The sequence below is a fragment of the Wyeomyia smithii genome, chromosome 1 (assembly GCF_029784165.1).
Source record: "Wyeomyia smithii strain HCP4-BCI-WySm-NY-G18 chromosome 1, ASM2978416v1, whole genome shotgun sequence".
Classification (NCBI taxonomy): domain Eukaryota; kingdom Metazoa; phylum Arthropoda; class Insecta; order Diptera; family Culicidae; genus Wyeomyia; species Wyeomyia smithii.
In genome coordinates, this window is record NC_073694.1 from 164,689,133 (window position 1) to 164,702,333 (window position 13,201).

The following is a 13,201-nucleotide window of genomic DNA, read 5'->3' on the forward strand; positions in this document are numbered from 1 at the left end:
TTTTGAACATGTATCCAGGTAGACAGCTTTGATGTCCAATTATCCAGATTTTTCATGGATGATCCAGATTTTATCCAGATTTTATTTTTCCTGTTCCGCCAAAAGGTCATCACTTCAATTTTGGCGCGAAATTTTGCAATTTTGTCATCTAAAATTTTGCGTACCCCAGGACTTTTATACGAAAAATTAACCTTTCGCCCCACGAAATGACTGCCAGATTTTTTCCAGATTTTTATTTTGCCTTTTCCAGATTTTTAAAAAAATGACCTGACAACGCTGGTCATAGGGTAAGGTACGAATAGTGGATCAATTCAGACTATTTTTAAAATGTTACATGTTGCATTTTCACACGCAGCCACAAGGAAATTACGTCTATTTAAACAGTCTATTCCCAAGCTTCATTGTGAAGTAAGCTCTTCTTACATGCTAGAGTAACTCACAGCTCTAAATGTCATGCGTATGCAAATATTTTTTTATAGAACTTGCAACTTTAGCAATTCTAAAAATATCAGGCCAAGAATAAAGGAAAGCTCCGGTGCCGCATTCAAGTTCAACAAACTTCACAAACGCCCATTAGAAGGAAGGACATTAGCGATTCAAGGAGCTGTCAAGTGTACCTACTCTTCTAGTAACAGAGCACGGATGTTTGGGCTCTACCTGAACGGAAATATTAAACGTCCTCACCAGAAGTGAACAGAAACAAATAAAAAACTAGCATTGCAGATGTCATAAATAAATGTCCATTGCCAGTTGTTGGAAAAATGAAGCTTGGTTACGGTAGAACAACTTTTCACTGCGATAATCGTCTTTTTTTGCTCCCGACGGTGGCAAGGCTCGCTGTCTGAAAATATTCGTGGACAAACATGTTAAGCGAGTACTAACCACCACGACATTTTGTATTTCCTAAACGTATTTTGACATTTTTCTAGAAATTTGAATTACGCATGATAAAAACAAGGCCAAACGAATCGCAGTGTGCATTTCTTCAATGCGCGAATGTAATATCACCATCTCTTCTGTGTACGAGAGACGACGGTCGTTCTACATTTACGAGCGAAAGCCTACTGCGACGCACACTAACGAAGTGAATCAAATGAAAGTGTTGACCTTTTAACAGCCTGAATGCAGTCACATATCTTATAATACCAATATAGTTCACTCCCGAATTTTCTATATAATTTCGAGAAGACGGATAGAAAACACCCCCTCTTGTGATGAAAAAGGTAACTAAACTCATTGCACAGTGGTACAGTAAGGCAATTTAGGCAGACATGAGCTTTTCAATGTGATTTTGTGGTTTTAAAGCAATAGAGCAAAATCATTTCAAATCGCCTGGAAATACGCGAAAATTTATTCGACCATTTTTGATTTGAATGAAACTTTGCACACGTATTTGGCTTAGCAAACTGAGCATTTTTCACAGTTGGAGAGATTTTTGACACCCATGAGTTACATTCTAAAAGGGCGTATGCCTGTTGGCATAGGTTTTATTCGAAGCATTGTAGTCCAGAAACCGTTGGTTGTATAGAAAAACTGTCTGAGAATGAGTTAGAGCGAATCGAAAATGCATCATAAAAAAATATCCACTGTACAAAAAAAAATTTTTTTTACCATACGCAATAATACGCAACTTTTAATAAAAAGTCCAGGATGGAGAAATGATAAATAATTTTTTTATGGTAGATTATTTTTTTATAAAAATTCTAATTCAAACATTTTTCAAAATGTTTGTATTCTGATGATTTTAAAAGATGCAAAGAGTCATTTTGAATCTAAAAGCTCTTGGTAGTAAACATTCTAAAGGCATTGGTTCTCGAGTTATTTATAGTTATTTATTGATTTAAGCTCGAAAAATTATAATTATTTAGGAAAATACACGTTTTTCTTAATTTGTCCATGGTTCTCCAGCAGAAACCATACGTTCATTGGAATGCTTGATCAAAAATATACAATTCATTCTTTGACAACAAAACGATTGGATTAATAAATCAAGCGCTAAACCTTAGCCTACCTACACGTTCCGTATAACGTCGATGCAGAGTGGCATTTTTTGCGACTTCTCATGGTAAAGGCCCATGCGATGCAATTGGTGGCATATTAAAACGAATGGCAGGAAATGCAAGTTTAGCTAACGAACATGAACATCCCATTACAAGCGCAAAAGAATTGTATGATTGGTCTAATCAGAAAAGTAATAAAAATTCATCAAAAATTTCATTTAGTTGGGTATCATATGAAGAATATGAACAAAAAGTAACAGAATGGAGCAATATTTTCAAAAAATCTATAATAATAGCTGCCACACAAAAGTATTACTCTTTTGTTCCGACTTCAGAAAATAAGATACAAACGAAGATGACGAATCATTTACTTATGATGTATATAAAATATAAGGTGAAACTAGTTCTGTAAAGTATCTGTGTCATAAAAAAATATGTTCCTAAGATAATAAAACTCGAAAATAAATATTTGATTCTTACATATATTTATATCGCTTAGAACATTTAACTCTTTTCTTGAGAACCGTTCGCCCAATCGTTTTGTTGTCAAAGAATGAATTGTATATTTTTGATCAAGTATTCCAATGAATGTATGATTTTTGCTGGAGAACCAAGGACAAATTAAAAAAACGTGTATTTTCCTAAATAATTATAATTTTTCGAGCTTAAATTAGAAATAACTCGAAAACCAATGCCTTTAGAATGTTTACTACCAAGAGCTTTTTGGTTCAAAATGACTCTCTGCATCTTTTAAAATCATCAGAATGCAAATATTTTGAAAAATGTTTGAATTAGAATTTCCATAAAAAATTAATCTACCATAAAAAAAATATTTTTCATTTCTCCATCCTGGACTTTTTTTTTAAAGTTGCGTATTATCATCAAGTTTCTTTAAAAAAAAATTAAAAAAAAATTTAACTCTTTTTTTTTAAATTGAAATTTAATGTTTATTTTTAATTTATTTTGGTCAAAACAATTTCTTTTTGTACAGTGGATATTTTTTATAGTGCATTTTTGATTCGCTACAACTTATTCTCAGACAGTTTTTCTATACAACCAACGGTTTCTGAGCTACAATGCTTCGAATAAAACCTATGCCAAAAGGCATACGCCCTTTTAGAATGTAACTCATGGGTGTCAAAAATCTCTCCACCTGTGAAAAATGCTCAGTTTGCTAAGCCAAATACGTGTGCAAAATTTCATTCAAATCAAAAATGGTCGATATTCGACCATAGGTCATTTGGCGCGATCTTGCTCAATAGTTTCTTCTAAGAAGTTGTTTCTTATACTTAGTCCTTTATTTATGTGCAGATGAAAATTAGGGTGGCCTCAAAATCAACAAAACAAAATAAACTAACTTTTTTATCTGCAGAAATAATTGTATACATTATTCGGCAAAGTTGTAAATCAACTAATCTTAAAATTAAAAGAAAACATTTATGACAAATCTTTTATACTTATAATTCGAAATCTACTCATTCGAGTAACACTTTTCTCAAATATTAATTATATTTACTTGACATGTAGAACAGAATACATGTACTAGTCACCTATTATGTCATTAGAAGCGCCAATTGGTTTATCTCCACTATAATAAGAAAATCCACGGGACAGTTGCGATCAGCTGATCTCAGTTCAGGCCGCTACTTGGATAAAACCCCTATCGGGGAAGCGCGAAAAACAAATACGCAATCGGTTGCTTCAGTATCGCGAGAATAGCCATCCTTAACACAACAATAAAATATCACTCTTGATTTTTTTGCAGACATCAAGATTTTGTGTTCGGTTCTGTTTTGGGTTTGAGGTTGCAAAAAAACAATAACAACAACAAACGTATCAACCGTGAACGTCACCCATGTACTGCCTCATACATAAGCGAACTTTATTCTCATTATAAAATTCACAATAATATGTGCATTTTTTTCAGTGTACCCATTTGGGTAATATTATTTTCAAAAGTTTTTCTTTTTCGAATGTCCTGTAGAACAAAATCAGAAGTGGCGCTCCTAGCGGTCGAAAATGTGACTAGCGCTTCTGTCATTTTCAATGTGTCTCCATGATTTCACGTAAGTGAACTATATTGGTATTGTAAGATATTTGATGCAGTATTAATTTCAGTAAGATTGCATTTTTGAGATTCGAGAAGTTTTTTTTATTTGTTTCTGCTACTGTCATCGAATCACAATGAACTGTTTCACAACATTCCCACCTTGTGTACATCGATACTTTTCTGAGGAGTGTCATTTGAAATTAGCACACATCATTATAACACGTAGGTACATAGTCATACGACGGAAATTGTTTTTGAACTGATTCTATTGTTTCTCCGCGTGTGATTAAAAAGGGTGATCATACAATGCTGCAGTATTTCAAGTGTTTGAAATATCAAAGGAATAGATAGGTCTTATAAAAATTCTACTATTTCCTGGCCGTTCAACATACGATACATCACCCTACTTATAATGAAAAACATAAATGCTTGCGCTTACGTTTGGTATGTTACAGTTTATTTCGTACAAATTTCCACAAGACCTTTCGCAACCACAACTTGAAGTAGGGAAATATTCAGGATTAGTACAAACTTTAACACATAGAACATATTATGATCTAGAGCCTAGACAAAACTTTTCAATGTTTGCCGAATCCAATGATATGTAAACAAATTAAAGATAATTATATAGTTTCTACTTAGGTACGTGCATTCAACTGAAATGAAATTGCAAATAAAAACACCACAGTAAGCACAAGCTTCGCAGTCAGCTGCTAGTAAATCATTCTAATTTAATTCATCAGTAGCGGAAGTGTTTTTTTTTTTCATTCCACAGCACATTCACATCCTATTAGTTTTTCCTCCGAAGCTGATTCGACTGGACGTGCGACGATACAAAATTAATGCTACGCTATGCAAATGGGTCCACTGGCGATGATGAGCACAACAATAACCGACTGGCCACGTGAATTGCAACATGCCATTGACGTGACTGACAGTGAGTGCTTCTTGTCCGCTTCATCAGCGCGTCAACATCATAATCGGCATTACATCGACAAATGGAGGACGCGCGTTGAATCGGACAGCGAAGGAGAAAAAAAACAAAGCCTGATGAACTTAGACTTTGGCGTGACGAAGTCTAATGGAAGCACGGGCCATCAGTTCATCAATATAACGATTGCAAGGCTTAATTTTTTTATTTTGTTTTAGTAGTATTTTGTTTTAGTATTTTGTTTTAGTATTTTGTTTTAGTTTTAGTATTATTTTGTTTTAGTAGAATTCGTGTAACTTAAGTTGTACGATAAGGTTTCTTTTTACACGGTTTTTTTACGCGGGTTGCTTTCCTCTATTTCTCAAAAACGGTACAAGATATCGACCTCATTTCAATCACGGTTTTCGCTTTAGGCCATGAGTAATCATATTTTAGTTTTCAATTCTCCATTTTTGGTGGAAATACTCGAAATTTGAAATATTGCATTTTGCATTTTATTCAAACGAGGTTCATTTATTTGGCATTCCGTCATGACATAGTCTGATAAACGAAGTTTCTTCAATTCACTCGGTAATTGGCTGCTGCCCTCCAATCCCTGGAACACCGCTAGATCTCGCACTTGGTCTACCCATCTTGCTCGCTGCGCCCCTGGTCGTCTTCTTTCTGCCGTGGTAGTTGTCCGGCATTCTTGCAGCGTGCCCTGCCCAGCGTATCCGTCCAGACTTGGCCACCTTTTGAATACTGGGTTCGCGTAGAGTTGCGCGAGCTCATGGTTCATCCTCCGCCTCTATATTCCGTTCTCCTGCACGCCGCCATCAGTCTAATCAGCTTCCTCGGAAAGCCGTTTTCGTCCACGACTTTCCATAGCACTTTTCGGTCGATAGTGTCATACGCGGCTTTAAAGTCGATGAATGAGTGGTGCGTGGGGGTTCTGTATTCACGGAATTTCTGGAGGATTTGCCGTATGGTAAAGGTTTGGTCCGTCGTAGACCGTCCTTTCACGAAGCCGGCCTGATAACTTCCCACAAATCTCAGCATCCCTAACTTCGCCTATCGTTGGGGCTGACGTCTTCTACATTTGTCGCACTGGTGGGATCGCTTACTCCGCCGTCATGATTTCCTGCCTAGACACCACTTACGTGTTCGTCGAGGTGCTGCTTTCACCTTTTGGCCACCTCACGATCGTCCGTCAGAATACTACCATCTTCATCCCGGCACATTTCGGCTCGCGGCACAAAGCCTCTGTGGGATGCGTGGATTTAATGTGTTACAGCATTTTCAGTGAGGTAAGATCTAACGAAAAACCAAACGGTCGAGTCGAACATGTTTTGGTAATTTTAATATTATTTTTGTTATAGACAATATACATCTCTAATTTAAACATATTTTATGTAAAAAAGCATGATCTATCGAATGGAATAATAAAATTCGAGTTAGGTGGGTGGGCACTTATTCAAAAATTAATTTTAAATATGGCGACTACCCAGTTTGATATTAGCAAAAGAAGGTTTTGTATTTTACCTTTTTAATGATATGTTAGTTTAGGTTATTTCATAAAGAAATTCAAGAGTTAGAGCAATTTTGGTGAGCCAAGTTTTGAGGAAAAATGAAAAATTTTAATAAAGTATTGATTTCCAGTTAACGGGGGGTCCATCAATTTTATAAACTAAATGCAGTTTCTTTACTTGTTCAACATGGGCTTCTAAAAAACATAACTTGAATCGTTTTCAATACCATCATGTAAATAGTGGGCCGGTCTCAGCGGGGATTGCTCACTAAAAAGATAAGGATATAGTAGAAGAGTAAGTGATAAAACGTTTTTGTTGAATTGTGTTGGGAGATCGTCAAGGCCACAGGGTCTGGATTTTACATGTGTTATTGATTGTTTTTGAAGGAGTTCGATGATTGGTAGGCTCTCAGTCATGTCTAAAGGGCGGAAATTGTTGTCTAGAAACCGGAACATGAAATGCTACGTTTGAATTTTAAATCGCAATTTCTCGAAAATTAAAGTAGATAGAGAGCTAGTGTCAAAGAACAAACTGTAGAGCGGCTATAAAGAACAAACTGACCTTTTAAAGGTTCAGTTTGATATAAAAAAGCAACGATATTCCCTTCGTTTTTTGTGAAAAACATTAAAACCGTTCTACTTTTGAACATTTTTGCTTCCAAAATGTTAAATTTTACATTTATTTGGACATTTAAAAGCTATACTAGGAAAAAAAATTATCAGTTTTTAAATGAAACCAATAGAATTGCTATAAGTGGTCTGCACTCAAAGTTTGAGTCACTTCATGGAGGAGTTAGGGAGCTGCGTAGCCGCAAGGTTACAGAGTCCGCTTTGTCAAGCGGATGGTCATGGGCTCGAATCTTAGTAGAACCAGGCCATCCGATGTCAAAAAAAGGACTTGAGCATTGGTTTATTCTCAGGCTCCCCACCACTTACCCTTCCTTTACGCTGAAATCTACAAATACCTTTGCGTGACTTCCTCTTAACAAAAAAGAAGTCCCTCTTATCAATAAAAACTGGCCAGAAGGACGCACGACGAAACTTCTCCAGGGAATCATAATTGGTGATATTTGGCACGAGGAACGAGTATCGGTATAGTAGATCAGTAAGCGTGTGAGGAAGAGTAGCACATTACACACAAGCACTGATGAACAAGCTGCCACTTCTCAATAGAGGTATTGCTATTAACAGAAGTGCGGGATACAGCAGACACCCGGGCATATCTCACAATAGATCTACGATTCTGGTCGCAGTGAGGAAGCCCATACAGGAAAAAATTGGAGGAGTATCCAGGAGACTTCAAAGTTCAGGAGAAGTTTTTTTTATTAAATGTGACCCTCTATCAGCCCTTGAGACATGCCCAGCAAGGAACCAATCACCCTGAACACTAAAGTATTTGTACGCGGGGGCGTAGCGTGTGAAAAAAATCCACGTAAAAAAACGCGTAAATTCCGAAATCCGCTTAGAACAAACTTTTTTGCTAAACATTTTAATCGTTTCTGCTAAATTAAATTGCTAAAAGTCAATGCTGCTGAAAATTCAATAGCAGTGTTATTTCCATATGCGAACCGAGCTGAAAATCAAAAAATATATAAAAGGTTAGGCGAAATCAGTGAATATTCAGTTCAGTGTTGAGAAGTCACCATTTGTGATTGGACACACATACTCATTATTTACTGATATTTATCATAAATATTTAAGCTACTAATAAATCCCCCCCCCCTTTAACATTTTAACATTTTAACATTTATTTACTTAGCATCATCGGACAACATGGTCTACATGAAAAAATAAAACTTAAAAACTAACAAATTAAAAAGAGCTTCGGCTACGAAATCGATATTTAAACGTTTCACAGCTAATATTGAAGTCGAACAAATGGAATACGGAATTAAAAATTTTACACATGGCAGTAATTGGTTCGTTTTGACCATATGCAGTCCGATGAAAAGGGATTCTGAGAAAGTCAGTTGTCCGGAGAATTCTGGAGGGCGCGTTAATATTGATATTGGCTAGAATCCATGGCGCATCTATTGATCCACAAAGCACCTTTCCAACAAATACAGCACGCATGTCATCTCTTCTTTTCTCTAATGTGTCCATATCCAGCAGCCTGCACCTATCTATATATGGAGGAAGCTCCACAGAATCTGTCCAAGGAAGACCTCGAAGTGCATATCTGATGAACCTTCTCTGTACCGATTCGATTCGTGCAGTCCAGAGCCCAGTATAAGGACTCCAAACAACTGCCGCTGTTTTAAGGATAGAGCGTACAAGTGTATAAAAAAATAGTGAATATTCAGTACCTAATTGGATCCGTAGGCTTCCGCTCGTAAATGTAAAACAACCGTCGCCTCTCACACAACCAGGATGGTCATTCGACACTCGCGCATTAAAGAGATGAAAACTGTCATTCGTTTGGCGGTGTTATTTTGGCCTGTTTCTGTCTACTTCGTTCTATTTATGTTGAGAAATAATATTACAAGATCAGTGATCATTCCGCGTCGAACACTCGACAGAAACGGACGTGCAAAGTGGTCGTTCTATTACAATCCGGTCCGTGTGTACGAATAGCCAAACAAAAGAGTGTATTATTCAAGGCCATCAGTTGACAGTCGAGTCCGTGTCGCTGTGCTGAGTGATCTCACACCCGGCTCACTGCTGGTGGCTGTATTGGTGCTGCTGTACTGGTGCTGCTGGCTGCTTTGGGTGCAGCTTCGAACGATCGGACAACCACTGCTGGAAGGAAGAAGTAAAGAGGTACGTGTTCTTGTCGGCGCTAGTTCGCTAGTGCGCTACATTTAGCGCGATGGATATAGATCCCTCGCCTCCCGTGCCACCATCCCCGAACCCCCCTGACCCTGACCCTTCTGTTACCCCTTCCCCTGTTCATTCTCCAGTCCCCCTCGCCCCAGGCTTTACCCGGACGGATCTCAACAGGGCAGCTATACTGTTTATTTTCGTCCAAAGGCAGGAGTGAATTCAAAGCGATTAAACATACTGCAAATTTCAAAAGACCTGACGGAGGGGTACAATGCCGTGACCGAAATTTCCAAGGTCCGACCTAACAAGCTCCGTGTCGTGGTCAGTGATCTGGCACAGGCCAATGCTATCGCTTGCTCTGAGCTCTTCACACGCGAGTATCGCGTTTACATACCCGCACGAGACGTGGAGATCGACGGTGTCATAACCGATTCGAGTCTGTCTGTCGAGTGTATCCTAAAAAGCGCAACCGGTTGCTTCAAAAATACCGAAACACAGGCGAAGATTTTGGATTGTAAGCAATTGCGGTCCATGTCTCTCGTCGGCGGTAAAAAAGTTTACACTCCGTCAGACTCGTTTCGCGTTACGTTTGCCGGATCTGCACTCCCTAGCCACGTCTCGATCGACCGGGTTCGTCTGCCTGTGCGACTGTATGTACCCCGTGTTATGAATTGCACCAATTGCAAGCAGTTAGGCCACACAGCCGCCTACTGCTGCAATAAGGCACGATGTAGCAAGTGTGGGGAGACTCATGCGGAAGATTCTTGCAGTGTTAATGCTGAAAAATGTATTCACTGTGGGGAAAACCAGCATGAGCTCTCCACATGCCCGGTGTACATGCAGCGCAGAGATAAAATCAAGCGGTCACTTAAGGAGCGTTCAAAGCGTTCTTACGCTGAGATGCTGAAGACCGTGACCACTTCTACCATAAAATCGAACCCCTTTGATCTGTTGCCCTCCGATGAAACCGATTCTGACGATTCATCAGCGGGAACATCTTATGCCAATCCTGGGGAGTCTAGGAAGAGGAAAAATGTTTCTTCTCCTAAACTTCCCCGTAAAGGTCCTAAGATTTCCCAAAGTGTAATGAAAAGTACGAACAAACCAAACAGTGCTGCGGAAAAACCGAAGCAAACTCCTCCTGGGCTTGCAAATTTAAAGTCCCAGAAGGAGTTCCCAGCACTGCCAGGAACATCTAAAACCCCAGTTGTTCCTTTTGCACATCCAGTTGATGAAACAAACTCTGGATTAGTGAAATTTTCTGACATTGTGGACTGGATTTTTGAAACTTTCAATATACCCGATCCAATTAAAATTTTTCTTACAGCATTCCTCCCAACAGTTAGATCATTTTTGAAGCAGTTGACTGCCCAATGGCCCCTCCTTGCAGCGATTGTATCCTTCGATGCCTAATTCAACTGCGTATATGAAGGATTCTATCTCTGTCATACTCTTATGTTATGTTTGTGGATTGCACATGGAAGGTAATCCTCGATCCTCACGGTAGCGACCATCTGCCTATTCTTATTTCAATTAATAACGGGTCAACTCGCATGCGACCAGTTGACATTCCGTATGACCTCACACGGAATGTCGATTGGAAGTTATACGAGGAAATGATTTCAAAAGCGGTCGAGTCGATTCAACATCATCCACCACTTGAAGATTACAACCTCCTCGCGGGCTTGATTCTCGACGCCGCGTTGCAAGCCCAAACGAATAAATATCCCGGCGTAACGATCAAAGAACGGCCTCCCGCTCCGTGGTGGGACCAAGAGTGCTCCGATGTCTACACGCAAAGATCCGACGCGTTTAAGGCCTTCCAGAAGGGAGGTATACCTGGCGACTATTTACGGTATTCGGAGCTTAATACCAAGCTTAAAAGTTTGGCTAAAGCAAAGAAACGCGGATATTGGCGTCGGTTCGTTAACGAGACGTCGAGGGAGACATCGATGAGCACTCTTTGGAACACAGCCCGAAGAATGCGGAATCGCGTAACGGTCAACGAAAGCGAGGAGTCTTCAAGTCGGTGGATATTTGATTTTGCCAGGAAAGTATGTCCGGACTCTGTTCCTGAGCAAAACATTGTTCGCGATGCGTCTCCGGGCCACGACGCGATAGAATCACCTTTTACGATGGCAGAATTTTCAGTTGCCCTCCTGTCCTGTAACAATAACGCGCCTGGGTTAGATAGAATTAAATTCAACTTGTTGAAGAATCTACCCGGCAATGCCAAGAGGCGCTTGTTGAACTTGTTCAATAAGTTCCTGAAGCAAAACATTGTACCGCAGGATTGGAGGCAAGTGAAGGTGATCGCCATCCAAAAACCAGGGAAACCAGCTTCTGATCACAACTCTTATAGGCCGATTGCAATGCTATCCTGTATACGGAAATTGATGGAAAAAATGATACTTCGTCGTTTAGACCATTGGGTCGAATCAAATGGTCTACTATCAGATACTCAATTTGGCTTCCGCCGTGCCAAAGGGACGAATGATTGTCTTGCGTTGCTTTCAACAGATATTCAGCTCGCAAAGAACGCAGTATGCTCGCAAAGAACAAATGGCGTCTGCGTTCTTGGACATTGAGGGGGCTTTTGATTCCGTTTCTATTGACATTCTTTCGGGTAAACTTCACCGACAAGAATTTTCTCCAATTTTGAACAATTTTTTGCACAATTTGTTGTCCGAAAAGCACATGCATTTTACGCACGGCGATTTGGCAACTTTTCGCATTAGCTACATGGGTTTTCCCCAGGGCTCATGTTTAAGCCCCCTTCTTTACAACTTTTATGTAAATGACATCGACGAATGTCTGGCAAATTCATGCACGATAAGACAACTTGCAGACGACAGTGTAATCTCTGTTACAGGAGCCAAAGCTGCCGATTTGCAAGGACCATTGCAAGATACCTTGGACAATTTGTCTGCTTGGGCTTTACAGCTAGGTATCGAATTCTCTCCGGAGAAGACTGAGATAGTAGTTTTTTCTAGGAAGCATGAACCTGCTCAGCTTCAAACACAATTAATGGGTAAAACGATTTCTCAGGTTTTGGTACACAAATATCTTGGTGTCTGGTTCGACTCTAAAAGCACCTGGGGTTGTCACGTGAGGTATCTGATGAAAAAATGTCAACAAAGAGTGAATTTTCTTCGTACAATAACCGGACAATGGTGGGGAGCCCATCCAGGAGACCTTATAAGGCTTTACCAAACAACGATATTGTCTGTCATTGAGTACGGGTGTTTCTGCTTCCGCTCCGCAGCAAACACACATTTGATCAAACTGGAGCGAATACAATATCGTTGTTTGCGTATCGCCTTGGGTTGCATGCAATCGACCCATACGATGAGTTTGGAGATCTTAGCTGGAGTACTACCATTGAAAACCCGCTTCTGGAGCCTGTCTTCTCGTATTCTAATCAAATGTGAGGTCTTGAACCGTCCCGTGATTGAAAATTTTGAAAGGTTAATCGAACTTAATTCTCAAACCCGTTTTATGACATTTCTATTTCAATCACATGTCCCAAAATATTAACCCTTCTTCGAATATTCCAAATCGTGTCGACTTATCAAATACTTCTGATTCTACTGTGTTTTTCGATACATCCATGATAGAAGAAACTCGTGGAATCCCGGATCATTTACGCGTGCAGCAGATCCCTAAAATTTTTTCCAATAAATATCGAAACATCACCTGCGACAATATGTACTACATTGACGGATCACTTCTTGATGGGTCCACTGGCTTCGGTATCTTCAATAACAATTTAACCGTCTCCCATAAGTTCGATAATCCTGCTTCTGTTTACGTCGCAGAATTAGCTGCAATTCAGTACACCCTAGGGATTATCGAAAAAATGCCCACGGACCATTATTTCATCTTTACGGACAGTCTCAGTTCCATTGAGGCTCTCCGATCGATGAAAGATGTTAAGCACTCTCCGTATT